A 14,229-nucleotide genomic window follows, 5' to 3' on the forward strand; every position below is an offset into this window, starting at 1 on the left:
TGATTTTATAAGCCTTTATAAGGTCATCCCTCAGCCTGTGAAGCTCCAAAGACAACAGCCCCAGAATATTCAGCCTCTCCCTATAGCTCAAACCCTCCAACTCTGGCAACATCCTTTTAAATCCTTTCTGAACCCTTTCAAGTTTTTTTTTATAAACATCGAAAAGAATTATTTTTCAATATCCTTTGGACCAAGAAGCCAAAATGTAAGCCATAGGTGACCCGATATTAACTGTCATTTGTTTCCAGATTTCCTTCGAGAATATCAAGAAGGCACATCTCCACCAGCTAACAATGTGGAAATACAATACTATTTCAGGTACTCTAATCTAAGAAAATCACAATCCTGAAAATAAGATATAAAATTAAAATCCAATTTCCCCTTTTTGGCTGACTATGAGCAATTGGCTAGCACACCAACAATAGCTTTCTATAGTGGTTATAAGTAAAAGAGCGAGCTAAGTGATCCCACAATCAATGGATCAGATCGAGGCTGTGCAGTCCTGCCACATCCATTTGTGAATGGTGGTGGACAATTAAACAACTCACTGGAGGAGGAGACTCCACAAATATCCCCAGCCTCAATGATGGAAGAGACCAGCACATCAGTACAAAAGATCAGGCTGAAGTATTTGCAGCAATCTTCAGCCAGAAGTGCCAAGTGGATAAACCATCTTGGCCTCCTCCAGTGGTCTCCAGCATTACAGATACCAGTTTTCAACCAATTCAATTCACGCCACGTGATAACAAGAAACAGTTGGAGACATTGAACACTGCAAAGGCTACAGGCCCTGACAACATTCCGGCAATAGTACTGAAGATTTGTTCTCTGGAACTTGCTGCTCCCCTAGCCAACCTGTTCCAATGCAGTTACAACACGGGCATCTACCCGACAATGTGGAAAATTGCCCAAGTATGTCCTATAAACAAAAAGCAAGATAGATCCAACCCAGTCAGTTACCACCCCATCAGTCTACTCTTAATCATCAGTAAAGAGATGGAAGGTGTCATCAACAGTGCCATCAAGCAGCACCTGCTCAGCGGCACCCAGTTTGGGTTCCGCCAGGGCCACTCAGCTCCTGATGTCATTACAGCCTTGGTTCAAACATGGACAAAACAGCTGAATTCCAGAGGTGAGGAGAGAGTGACATCCCTTGATATCAAGGAGCCCTGGCAAAACTGGAATCAACAGGTATCGGGGGCAAACGCTCCAGTGGTTGGAGTCATACCTGACACATAGGAAGATGGTCGTGGTTGTGGCAGGTCAATCATCCCAGCTCCAGGGCATCTCTGCAGGAGTTCCTCAGGGCAGTGTCCTAGGCTCAACTATCTTCAGTTGCTTCACCGATGACCTTCCCTCCATCATAAGGTCAGAATTGGGAATGTTCACCGATGATTACACAATGTTCAGCACCATCCCTAACTCCTCAGATACTGAAGCAGTCCATGTTCACATGCAACAAGATCTGGACAATATCCAGGCTTGGGCTGACAGATCGCAAGTGACATTTGCGCCACACAAATGCCAGGCTACAATCATCACCAGTAAGAGACAGACAATCTAACCACTGCCCTTAGATACTCAATGGTGTCACCACCAGAGTCCCCCACTATCAATATCCTACGAGTTACCATTGACCAGAAACTCAACTGGAGTCACCACATTAACACAGTGGCTACAAGAGCAGACCAGAAGCTTGGAATACTGTGGCGAGTAACTCACCTCCTGACTCCTCAAAGCTTCTCCACCATCCACAAGGCACAAGTCAGGAGTGTGACGGAACTATGTCCACTTGCCTGGATAAGTGCAGTCCCAACAATACTCAAGAAGCTGGACACCATCCAGGACAAAGCAGCCCGCTTGATTGGCACTACATCTGCAAACTTTCGCGCACCCGCCAACACCGACCCTCAGTCGCAGCAGTGTGTACGATCTACAAGATGCACTGCAGAAATTCAACATAGATCCTCAGACAGCACCTTCCAAACCCACGGCCACTCCCATCTCTAAGGGCAAGGGCAGCAGATATATGGGAACACCAGCACCTCCAAGTTCCTCTCCAAGTCCCTTACCATCCTGACATGGAAATATCTCACCATTCCTTCACTGTCACTGGGTCAAAATCCTGGAATTCCTTCCCTAATAGCATTATGGGTCAACCCACAGCAGGTGGACTGCAGTAGTTCAAAAAGGCAGCTCACCATCACCTTCTTAAGTGCAACTAAGGATGGGCAAGAAATGCCAGCCAGCCAGCGACTCCTACATTCCACAAATTATTTTTTTTAAATTAGTACAATAAACAGACAAGCTAAGGAAAAATAGTTCGATGAATACAAAGGCAAAAAGGCCATGATGGGCTAACAAGCAACACAAACATCCCATAGAAGATTAAAGAATGAAGAAAAGCAGCATAAAGATTGAACAAAATATGAAATACAGCACTAAAAAACAGAAAATGAGGAATTCTGTATGAACGTAATGTTCTCTTGCCCAGGTGCATTATAGATTGAACTACCAACATTTACTTACCCTTAAAGGCTAAAACATCAATTAAGCTATGCTGGAAGTTTATACATTTATTTTTTACTGACCTGATTTATCAATTCTGATAAATTTCAATTTGCACTCACAAAATTGCAATATAATTCAGTATTGTCTCCATTACTTGACATAACGGTATCAATAAGGCATGAGAACAAATTGCACTTGGGATAATGTACTTAAACACTGACCCTTTCCAATCATTGCAAGATGGTACATCATCCCCTGGTAAACGTCCTAGCTGCTGATATTTTGTTGTTAATGTTACAATTTGCTTGCAGATGAGGTTTTCCACTCTTATTTGTATGGAGTATTTTCATTTGCAGTTACCTATCAAATTTCCTATATGCCACCATTAAAGCTGTTATTTTGGACGAAAAACACATCATTGATTTTAAGGGCAACTATGAAAAATTATGGCACTTGGATTATAACACTACTAAATTAAAATAGATTTATAACACAAGGTTCTATTCAAAGGCATGCAAATAAATCACTATTAATTCTTAATTAAATGCATTCTTAGGCAACATCTCAGAGTTAAAGCTTGTCAAAAAGAGTCAGAACTCTTGATTACACCCAAAATGTAGTTGAAAATTCACACAAAAATAACCTCAATTATTCCAGCAAGGTGCTCAAAGTCAAATCACAGAACGTTCAATATTATTTGCTCACACTTCACAACAATTTGTAAAACATACAATGCTTGCAGGTGAGCTAGATGACAATTCAAGACAAAAGGTTGTACAAAAGACAACAGTTACATTGACTTGTTTTAAAAGGCACTTGAACCGTAATAGAACCGTAATAGAAAGTCCCACTAAACACTGTTGCAAATTCCTACTTTATGGTTCTTATTAATATCATGGAAGCAATTTTTCATCTAGGATAGATTATGGTTGTAAAGCTAAGGTAATTAAAATGCTGGACATTGCCAAAAATACCAAAAGATGACTAAGAATCTAAAGCAGCGGTTAGCAATCAAACGCAGGTTTGATTCCGGCCTCAGGCAGCCGTCTATGTAGAGTCTGTATATTCTCCCTGTCCCTGCGTAGGTTTCCTCTGGGTGCTCCAGATTCCTCCCATAACTCAAAGGTGCGCAGGTTAGGTGGATTAGCCATGCTAATTTGCCCACAGTGTCCAGGGATGTACAGGCTAAGTAGATTAGCCATGGGAATGCAGGGTTAAGGGTAGGTTGGGGGTTGGGTCTGGGTGGGATGCTCATCAGAGGGTCAGTGTGGACTTGACGGGCCAAATAGCCCGTTCCCCACTGTAGGAGATTCTATAAATTCTATAAAAAAGGTGGTTGAAAAAGGTGATCCATATTTGTTTATTGAAATCAGAAGAGATCGAACTCTAAAACAGGAGGTGAGCTTATTTAGCTAGAGAATTGGAAATGTTCTTTTGCAACGTTTGCATGAATATGAATGATTCAAATGGAGATTTTTAATTTTAGGAGTTAGAGCTATTTTAAAAACAACATCAGTAAACATTGAAAGATTGTAAAGCCAATATACTTCATCAGATCACAGAAGAAATTAGTGAAATTGCCAGTGGGGGATAACTAATTAAAAAATCAGGTTGAGGACAACTCAGAACAGGCTAGATTGTCATGGAAACCTTATCATAGAGCTTTGGAAGGTTTTCTCCTTTCAATTAATTAAATGCTTGCTTGAAAAATTAATTGCAGTTTGGATTTAGTGTGGCTTGCAAAGCTCCTGAAAGACCTGTTAAGCAAAAGAATTAATTTCAGCATTCCTCATGGAATGGGAAGGATGCTTTATCACACTTTGAATTTGGTGAGGGAACAAAAGCTGGAAGATTGTGTAATTGAAGCTGGTGGAAAAATCTACAGTCTTATGGTGATGCAAGTAACCAGATTAGTTTGGGAAAATTTTAAAAGTAACCAGAATATGAAACAGACATCCATAGTGAAGTTTCGTCTCTCAGAAAAGCTTGAGCTCACAGGAATTAAATTTAGAGATAACAAGGTGTAGAGCTGGATGAACACAGCGGGCCAAGCAACATCATAGGAGCCCCCTTGTCCTCACGTACCGCACCACCAACCTCTGGATTCAACGCATCATCCTCCGATACTTCCGCCATCTGCAATCTGATCCCACCACCAAAGACATTTTTCCCTCCCTACCCTTCTGTGCTTTCTGGGGGGAACACTCTCTCCGTGACTCCCTTGTCCACTCCACACTCCGCTCCAGCCCCACCTCACCCGTCACTTTTCCCTGTAACCGCAAGAAGTGCTACACCTCCGCCTTCGCCCCCATCCCAGGCCCCGAGAAGACCTTCCGCATCAAATAGACGTTCACCTGCATGTCTGCTAATGTGGTATACTGTATCTGCTGTTCCCGTTGTAGCCTCCTCAACATCGGAGAAACCAAACACATGCTTGGGGACCGCTTTGCAGAACACCTACACTTGGTTCGCAATAAACAGCTGCACCTCCCAGTTGTGAACCATTTCAATTCCCCCACCCATTCCGCAGACAACAGGTCCATTATGGACCTCCTGCAGTGCCACAACGATACCACCTGAAGGTTGCAAGAACAGCAACTCATATTTGGTCTGGGAGCCCTACAGCCTAATGGTATCAATGTGGGCTTCACAAGCTTCAAAATCTCCCCTCCCCTTATCGCATCCCCAAACCAGCCCAGCTCGTTCCTGCCTCCCTAACCTCTCCTTCCTCCCACCCATCCCCTACTCCCATCTCAAGCCCCACCCCGACCTACTAACCTCATCCTGCCCCCTTGACCTGTCCATCCTCCCTCGACTGACCTCTCCCCTCCCTACCTCCCCACCTACACTCACCTTTACTGGCTCCATCCCCGCCTCTTTTGACTGGTCTGTCTCCTCTACACCTATCTTCTCCTCTATCCATCTTCTATCCGCCTCCCCCCTCTCTATTTTTTTCAGAATACCCTTCCCCTCCCCCATTTCTGAAGGAGGGTCTAGGCCCAAAACGTCAGCCTTCCTGCTCCTCTGATGCTGCTTGTCCTGCTGTGCTCATCCAGCTCTACATCTTGTTACCTCAGATTCTCCAGCATCTGCAGTTCCTGCTATCTTTTTACAAGATAATGTATGGCTTAGAAGGGATGGACGCTAGGAAGTTGTTTCCATTAGGCGGGGAGCCTAGGACCCATGGGCACAGCCTTAAAATTAGAGGGGGTAAATTTAAAACTGAAATGAGACGACACTTCTTCAGCCAGAGAGTGGTGGGCTTGTGGAATTCATTGCCATGGAGTGCAGTGGAGGCCGGGACGTTGGATGCCTTCAAGGTAGAGATCGACAAATTCTTGATCTCAGAAGGAATAGAGGGCTGCGGGGAGCATGCAGTGAAGTGGAGGTGAAATGCCCATCAGCCATGATTTAAATGGCGGAGTGGACTTGATGGGCTGAATGGCCTTACTTCCACTCCTATGTCTTATGGTCTTATCTCCAAAAAGGCAATAATCAGCAATTCCCTGTGTATTTGTGCTCATGTGCCCAGCAAAAATGAGTGCTAATCAAACAGATAGCCTAAAACATTGTGAACTTTGAATGTATACAGGTGATATCTGCCTCTATGTATGCTATTTAAAAGTTAGTTCATATTTACTATACACTGAATTCAGGGTTAAAAAGTTTCTTCTAACTTGGGACAACTGCTGTAAAACCAGAAGGGTCCTGACCCAAAATGTCAACTTTTCTGCTCTTTTGAAGCTGCCTAGCCTGCTGTGTTCCTCCAGCTCCACACTGTGTTATCTCTGACTCCAACAACAGTAGTTCTTACTATCTCTTGCTATCTATAAAAGGCGGCCTTGTTTTCATTCAGATATTCTCACTGTAGGCATAAGACACCCAAATCTACTTAATGGAAGTTTCTTGCTATTTGTGTTTTCTCAGAGGCCCTCAAGAATTATCTTCAGTCTCTTGTTATAAAAATAAATTCATAGAAACAGAAGTACAAGCCACATTAAAAATTAAAATGCTTCCCCAATCATAGGTTCATAAGTATTGTTTCTGATGTGTTTGCAGGTCACAGTTAAATATGTGCAAAAAAATATATATTTTGACTTGGGTACTTTCATTGAGAATATCATAGTATTTATGTCAAATTCAACATCCATATGGGCATTTAACATTTGAGTGCAACATACTAGGATTCACAGGAAAATGCTGCAGATATCAAGTTTATGCTCAATGTCTTTTTTGTAAAAAGTGGGTTAACTTCAAAAAATTCTGAGCAATTATGTGAATACGTCCTCCTGATCCGTTTGCTTCAGTGGTCAAAGTTTTAGGAATTCTGTTGTATTTCCATTGTCAGAAAGAGGTTACAAGTTATTCTACCAATTGATACATCTAGTCTGTGTAATTGCATAGAAAAGGTATCTGTTAAGGTATCACATATTGGGCTCTTTTCTTATTAGGATGCCTACGTTGTTGGAAGTAGTCTATTAGCATGGATAGAGGATTGACTAACTGATAGAAGACAGAGTTAGGATTTAGGGCAGGTGGGCCATAGGGATATCAGTGGTTGGGACAAAATTACTTACAATATGCATTAACAACTTGGATGAGGAAAGTGAACGTACTATAACCAAGTTTGTGGATAACAAAAAAAATGGTGGAAAGGTAGGTAGTGAGAGGTACGTAGATAGGTTAGGTGAGTGGGTAAAAAGTTGGCAGATGACATATAATGTCGGAAAATGTATTTAAATGAAGATAGATAAGAGAAAACTACAGCAAAGAGGGCTATGGGAGTCTTTATGCATCAATCACAAAAAAAAGTCTGTTTACAAGTCTAGCAGACAATAGGGGAGGCCAATGGAATGTTTGCCTTTATTTCAAAGGAAATGGAGTATAAAAGTAGGGGCATCTTGCTAAAAAGTGGACAAAACCATACCACACCTGGAATATTGTCAACAGTGTTTTGCCCTCACCTCAGAAAACGGCATTGGAGGCAGTCAATAGAAGGTTCACTAGGCTGATACTGGGAATGGAGGGACTGTCTTGTCAGGACAGGTTGAGTAGACTAGGACTATACTCATTTTGATTTTGAAGAGAGAGACAACCTTTTTGAAACACAAGATTCTTAGGGGGTCATGACAGACAGGGAAAGGTTGTTTCCCCTTGTGAGACAGTCCAAGAACAGAGGTAACCTTAAATGGTCACCCATACAAGATTTAGATGAGGAGGAATTTCTTCTGAGGATAGTGAATCTGTAGAATTCTTCACCACAAAAGACTGTACAGACTGGGTCTGTAAGTATATTCAAACAGACCTACAGTTTTTTTAAAATCAGTAAGGGAATCAGGGTTATGGGGGAAAAGCAGGAAAATTGAGTTGAGGATTATCAGTTCACCCACGATCTCACTGAGTGATAAACAGTTTCAGTGGGCTGAATGCCTTACATGTGCTCCTACATCTTATGGAGTCAAGTCATATCTATATTATATCTGTAGACATTTATTAAAAGTAATTGAAACCCAACAGAAGGAGGGCACCATTAACTTGCAAGATAGAATACAGTTTGAAATACATTAAGCTCTCATTTTAGTGTTTATCTTCATCTGCTTTCCTTCTAGATGGGATGGGAAATGACTGGTGTTGAGGATTTAAGAGACCATGAAAGAGCAGCAAATCTCGTGCCAGACCAGTATGGAAGATATTGTTAAAGAAATTTTGGTGACCCTCTTCAAAGAGTCGGAGCAGATTTGATGGGCCAATTGGCCTGCTTCCGCTCTGTATGTGTTCTATGATTCTACAGACAGTGTATGCTGTTGCGGGATGGGTTAATAAAGGGTTTATGTCATTGAAGCCAATTGGCACTTAAGTAGGTCACAGTACTAAGATTACATTAGTACCATTTGACTTTGATAGAGTTGAGGGAAGCACTTTGCATTATTAGATGACCAAAAGATATAGCGTAGTTTTAAAGTAGTTTTTCAAGAACACCAACAAATTTCAGTAGTTTTTGTTGTATTTCAGATTAGGAAGCTTCAATTATTAAAAGACTATGTGCCACCTTCATTTTAGGATATCTCCATTGCATTCTGCAGCATTACCATCAAAATGATGGGACAATTCAAGGCTAGGCATCCATGATGTTTTATGGGCCATCAGCAGAAACATAATTGTATTCAATCACAATCTATACCCTTCAGGCCCAGCATATGAAGGTGGAGCAGTGGATGTGGTATACATGAATTTAAGAAAGGCGTTTGATAATGTTTCCCACGATAGGCTCATGCAGAAGATAAGGAAACACGGGATGGGGGGAATGTGGCAGATTGTCTTATAAGGGTCAGCCAATTCTGAATCCAAAGGGTGCTAGAGAATGGAAAATATTCAACATGGTGCTCAGTTACAAGTGGTGTACCACAAAGATCTCTTCTGGGTTCTCTTCTATTTGTGATTTTTGTAAGTGATTTGGATGAAAAGGGTGGATTAGCAAGTTCGCAGATGATACGAAGGTGGGCCTTGTTGTGGACAGTGCAGAGGGCTGTTCCAGATTACAAAGGGATATTGATAGAATGCAGAGCTGGGCTGAGAAGTGGCAGATGGAGTTTAATCCTGAAAAGTGTGAGGTGATTCATTTTGGAAGGACGAACTTGAAAGCAGAATACAGGGTTAACGGAGAGATTCTTGGCAGTGTGGAGGAGCAGAGGGATCTTGGGGTTCATGTCCACAGTTCCCTGAAAGCTGCCACCCAGGTGAAGAGTTGTTAAGAAGGCATATGGTAGGTTAGCTTTCATTAATAGAGGGATTGAGGTCAAGGACAGAGAAGTTATGCTCCAACTATACAAAAGCCTGGGGTACTGTGTCCAGCTCTGGTCACCTCATTACAGGAAAGATGTGGAAGCATTGGAAAAGGTGCAGAGGAGATTTACCAGGATGTTGCCTGGAATGGAAGAAAGGTCTTACAAGGAAAGGTTGAGAGAGCTATAGCTTTTCTCTTTATAACGACAAAGGATGAGAGGTGACTTGATAGAGGAATACAAAATATTCAGAGGTATAGATAAAGTAGACAGCTAGAAACTTTTTCCTAGGGTGGAGGTAGCTTTTATGATGACACAGTTTTAAAGAGAAGGGGGCAGATATTGGGGAGATGTCAGAGGTAGGTTCTTTACTCAGAGTGTGGTAGGGGCATGGAATGCATTGTCAGAGAAGCTAGTATAGTCAGCCTCATTAGGGGCATTTAAGCTGCTATTAGATAGGCATATGGATGATAGTACAAGGTAGTGGTGGAAGTTAGACAGACCTTAGGTTTCGGGTAGAAGTTCAGCACAACATTGTGGGCCAAAGGGCCTGTACTGTGCTGTATTGTTCTATGTTAAATCCTTATCCAACACGGTAAATTAAAGGAGATATCTTACCCAACACGATTCACCTGTATGAAGAGGTTTAATTCGATAGCAGAGATGAGAAAACAGAACACAGGCGATTTTTGGCTTGATATCACAGCAAACCATCAGGTGAGTGGGGGGGTTAAAATCAGGGAGGTTTGTGCTGAATACTATGAAAAAATATGGCAACTTCTTTAATAAAGTTTGATTTTTAAAAACACTATAATCAAATCAGACATCCTAGACCTTTTCAAGAAGTTTCTACCAGTAAATGTAAAATACCAGAATGCTTTCACAAGTTGACAAATTAAGCAGTTTGATCACATTTTCAAGATGTATCAAAGCTTCAAATTATCAATGATCCACACAAATTACTTTACATCGATTGACTGAAGTAGGAGGTATGTGCTTGAAAATTCACAAAGTAAACAAACCTTTAAACGCACCAAAGCTTCCTTGCTAGTTACTTGGGCATCAGTTTTGAACTATTGTCTTCACAACAGTCAGGATCAGCACTGCACAAGTAGTGGGCAGACAAGATACTGATATTCCATTAAAGATTAGAGCTTTAATCAAATGAAAGGACATCAAAACGGGTAAAAACAAAACAGCTTTTAATATCTCATTTTTTAAACTACCAAGAAACTGTAAAAAAATCATAATCAGGCTGGAAACTTGTTCCAAAGTCACTGGACTTGAAATTGAACACTAACTCCTCCCATTGATGCTGCCAAATCTGTTGATTTTCTCCAGCATTTTCTACTTTTATTTCATTCTTCCAATTATTGTGTTTTCCCTTGCCTTGCTTGCCCTCTCCAAACGCATGATTCACACTTCTCCAGTTTGTATTCCATTTGCTGATTCTCTATCCACTCGCTAAACCATTGGCATCTTCCTGCAATTGACAGCCATCTTTTTCACTATCTACCATATAACCAATTTTTCTATTGTCAGCAAACTTCTCAATTATGACACCCACATTTAACTCTAAATCATTAATATTACAACATACAGCAAAGGGCCTAAAACGAAGGCCTGTTGAACACTACTGGAAGCTATTTCCATTCACAAAAAGATCTGTCAATCATTACCCTTTGTTTTCTGTCACTGAGCCATTTTGGATCTCACTCACCACAGTCTCCTCTATCCCAAAGGCTTTAATTTTTCTTAATAGTCTGCCATGTGAGATCTTGTCAAAGGTCTTACACTATCCTCATGCCCCTTGTTGCTTACTCAAAAAGTTCAATTATGTCAATAAGACAAGTTCTCTTAACAAAACCATGTGGATATTCCCCGATAAATGCGTACCTCTCCGAGTGACAATTAATTCTATCTCTGAATGCTGATTTCAACAATTTGTCAGGCTGACCAACCTATTAATTATTTGGCCAACCCTTGCAGACTTTTTAAACAATGCTACAATACTACAGACCTCCAAGCCTCCACTTTCTCGCTTGTATCCAGTAGGGATTGGAAAATTTTCACCTTCACTTTTGTCAACAGCCTAAGATACAATTTATTCAGCCCCAGTGATTTATGCACCTTCAAGGTGGTCAGTTCCCCCCCCCCCCATACTTACCCTCTCATTACATGCGTTTCATCTATTATTTCATACTCATCTTCAAATGGAATATCTGCCTCAATCCACTAATTGGTGAGGGCAAAGGTAAAAACTTCACTTTAAACCCTGTCCACATGTTCTACATTTACACACAAGTTAGTTCATCCCTGACAGCCCAACCGTTTCCTCAGTCATCCATTTGCCCTTAACGTGCTCATGAAACAGTTTTGGACTTGCCTTAATTTTATCAGGCAATATTTCTTCATATCCAATTTTGGCTTTCTTCAGCTCCTTTTACACTTCACGCCACTAACTTTCTATATTGCTGTAAGCTTCCTAAAGTATTACTTTTTTTGAGATTGCCATAAGCTCTATTTGGATTTCACTGTAAAGAAGAAATTACAAGTTAATATACTGAAGCAAGATTGCTGCTCACATATTTGCTGGGATAATTAAAGGATAATTAACAAAAATGTGCAACAGTGGAGCCAAAAGCTTCTACAAAACCTTCAATGTGATTTGCAGTCTATATTGTAAGCTCTCATGTTTTAGAATGCTTTCCCATTCCTGATTTTGGATGCATGAGACAAAATCCAAGGCCAAGTAAAACTAAGTTTTATTTAAGATCTTATGTTTCCATATTCCTAAAAATTATGAAGCTGTATTTGAAAAATACAAATTAGCTGGTAGATAAAATTTTGGTAAAGTTAAATTACAAGCTTGATATTAGTTGCTTTATTAGCATTTCTTAAGGATTGAAGAGCTCAAAGCTTTAACTTTAAATCAAAGAAACTTACTAATCATGAAATTCTTGTATGATATTCTGGGGGTGTAGCCATTTGGGCATTGACAAACATGCATCTATAAAATAGAAAAGCATCCCATATTGCTTTAATGAAGTGAAAGACTGATACCAAATACAATAGCAAAGTTAACTTCTCCCAACAAAAGCTTGTTGGGAGAAGTGGATTTGAAGCAAGGGAAGTACTGTTAGAATAATTAATAAAATGATTACAAAAATAACATTGAGAAAGCTGAAGATGCTGACATGAATTGTCAGCGTTGGAGAAGACGAATGTTGCAAAGTCAAAGACACAGTCTTGATGCAGCCAAATCATAAAGATTTGAAATAAGGATATGGTTTCAAAGATCAGTGTGTTGGGTTCAAATCAGTAAGGGAGAGAATACAAGCCATGAAGATGTGGTTTACTGAAGTTGGAGCCATGAGGGGAGGCAGTCCATCTTGCTCTTTATGATTCATTCCATTATTCTACCAATTACCAATGTCAAAGCAATAAGTTAGACTTTCTTTGATATATTTTAATTGCCTTTCCTGAAAATAGGTGCTAACCTGGTTCCTTTTCACATTAGTGAGACATTCCCTGAACTTGATTGTCTCATAAGCACTCTGAAAATTTTGTAGCGGATCTCGTTAGTTTCCTTGTGCCCGTGATGCCTTTCCATAGGGCATATTGGTCTTCAGCCTTTGAACAGAGGCTAAAATGTGATTATGAGCAATATTGCTCATTTTGATAAAGGACCAATCTGAAATGTTAGCTCCTGGTTTTCTTTTCACGGGTGTTGCCATACCTGTTAAAGGTTTCCAGAATTTTGTGCTTTAATTTTGAAATTATCTTTAGTGGTTGAATCTTCTGAGAGCCTTGTCTAATGAATCTCCTAGAAAGGAATCATTTAGTTCATTAACATTATTTTAGCTTACCCCACTTCATATTTCTTCGCATTACTTCACAATTACTCTTTTGCTATTAGGATAATGGGAGAAGTTCTTTTGAATTTTGATGTTTGACTTTGACAATTGAATCATTTGCATTCCATTAGTTAGAGAGTAAACAGGACAATCCTTTACTATTCTTAAAAAGTGATGACTACAAGGGGTCAAATATTTCTTTTTAAAACCCTTCAATCCTTTAAAAATTCTCTTTTGATTCTGATGTAGAAACAAATATCAAGGTCTCATTTTGAACTAGGCATCACAATGCTGAAACATTCTCACAAGCTTTAAATAATAGATTTAAAATTTACAGGTTATGGGTGCAATATGTAATTGTTTTGCAGCACAAAACATCTTTTTCTTAGAGACCACGCTACGTGATGAAACTTAGACTATACAATGGATTGAATAAAATTTTAAAAGGGTGTAGAAACTCAATGCTTTAAAGGTCACTTTAAAAGTTTTTTTTTAAGTTGTTAAATGTTTCTGGCCTAGAGGTAATAAATCCCCAGTCTCCCCATGCTCGAGTCCAGCAGCAAAAAAAACCAACTATCTAATGTACCCCAGTTACATTCCTAACTCTTGCAGCCTAGCAACTGACAGCTCAAAAACCCCAACCTGGTTCCCACTGTCATTCAAAGCTCTGTCACACTCTTAAGGCATCCCAGAAAATTTCCAAATCCAGCCTACTCTCTGCTCTGCAACATCTGATGCCAAACCTATCCATAATGTTCTCTGCAGTATCAATAATCCCATCCCCACCTTACCTCTTGTCTTAACTAAATTTTTTACACAATTTACTCCACTCCAGCCTAGGCCTTCATATTCTGCCCCAGGTTTCTATCCAATCTTTTGAATTGTTTCTGGTTATATGCTCCAACTATATTCTGATCATATAGTGAACTTGGATGAGAATGTGATGAGAGACTGATGAGAGATTATCTTATTGACACAACAGGAGTAGCAAGTTCACTTGATGTTTTGCGAATATGGGGTTGAGAGATGATGTGGAATGATCACAGATGGATGGGATGGCACTGAATTCAGTGGACAAA

At 40.3% G+C, this 14,229-nt stretch overlaps 1 protein-coding gene across 10 annotated transcripts in view; it reads right to left on the reverse strand.

Moving 5' to 3' along the window:
* Window positions 1-14,229, reverse strand: part of tbl1xr1a (TBL1X/Y related 1a) — a 145,931-nt gene that overhangs the window by 44,807 nt on the left and 86,895 nt on the right. For 2 of the 10 annotated variants that reach the window (XM_048542057.2, XM_048542054.2), the window contains one exon: window positions 13,033-13,119. The exons of the other annotated variants lie outside the window; for them this stretch is intronic. The gene's annotated coding sequence lies outside the window, so the exon portion shown is untranslated. The remainder of the gene's footprint in view (window positions 1-13,032; window positions 13,120-14,229) is intronic. 10 annotated transcript variants of the gene reach the window in all.

Source organism: Stegostoma tigrinum, chromosome 14 (assembly GCF_030684315.1).
Source record: "Stegostoma tigrinum isolate sSteTig4 chromosome 14, sSteTig4.hap1, whole genome shotgun sequence".
Lineage (NCBI taxonomy): Eukaryota > Metazoa > Chordata > Chondrichthyes > Orectolobiformes > Stegostomatidae > Stegostoma > Stegostoma tigrinum.